Source organism: Triticum dicoccoides, chromosome 2B, assembly GCF_002162155.2.
Source record: "Triticum dicoccoides isolate Atlit2015 ecotype Zavitan chromosome 2B, WEW_v2.0, whole genome shotgun sequence".
Classification (NCBI taxonomy): Eukaryota; Viridiplantae; Streptophyta; class Magnoliopsida; order Poales; family Poaceae; genus Triticum; species Triticum dicoccoides.
In genome coordinates, this window is record NC_041383.1 from 563,887,864 (window position 1) to 563,888,742 (window position 879).

General features: G+C 41.8%; 1 pseudogene; it reads right to left on the reverse strand.

Annotated features, from left to right (window-relative positions):
• Window positions 1-132, reverse strand: part of LOC119361012 — a 4,054-nt pseudogene extending 3,922 nt beyond the window's left edge.
• Between the last annotated feature and the right edge of the window lie 747 nt (window positions 133-879).

The window sequence follows — 879 nt, forward strand, 5'->3', positions numbered from 1 at the left end:
CTGTGCGGTCTTCTAGGTGTGGGCCGGGCATGAGTTCATCTCTGTCGTGACTGGCCGTCCGTCACGCAGAACATTAGGACGGCCACCTTGCAGTTCAAGATGTACATCAGCAATTTCTTCCTCGACGAGCATAGCGACCTCCAAGATGCCGATTGACTTAGCATCGGTGTGCCAGGCTACACATGTAGCAACGCCATCAATGTTCCCGTGACGAGGTCCAAGGTGGAGAAGGAGTGACACGAACAAGTTATGTGTAAGCATTTTATTATTTCTTCTTGCCATATCTAAATAATGTTCAAAAGTTGTGATTTGTAGAACATAACGTCAACACTATTATGAGGTGGACACACACACACACTTCATCACGTATTTATTTAATACTCCCTCCGCCCGGAAATACTTGTCATCAAAATGCATAAAATTGGATGTATCTAGATGTATTTTAGTTCTAGATACATCTATTTTTGTCCATTTTGATGACAAGTATTTTCGGACGGAGAGAGTAATTGTTTATAGTTTAGTGCATATGTCTTATAATCATTATTTGCATCATCAGGCGGCTTCAGTTTCCTTTTTGTTTGAGCTTGAACATCCAAAGATTCCACCTTAGCTAGCTCTGATAGGCCTAATAACATGGTGGTTTCGTCTTCCCGTGAGTCGGCATCCCAATACTCATGGGCAAGAAGTTGATAAGCGTGCGTGCATCCCAGGCACATATTAGAGAAAAGGCTGCTTAGTCTTTTTCAAGTATTTACCGCATGAATTATTCTGGAGATATTATTACAAGTGTCAGTTGTTGAAGCAGCAAATTAAAAGCATCGATGTGATTTCACCCTTCACTTTGTCTCTGCAGTAAAAGTTTCAACGCTCCTGTTGCAA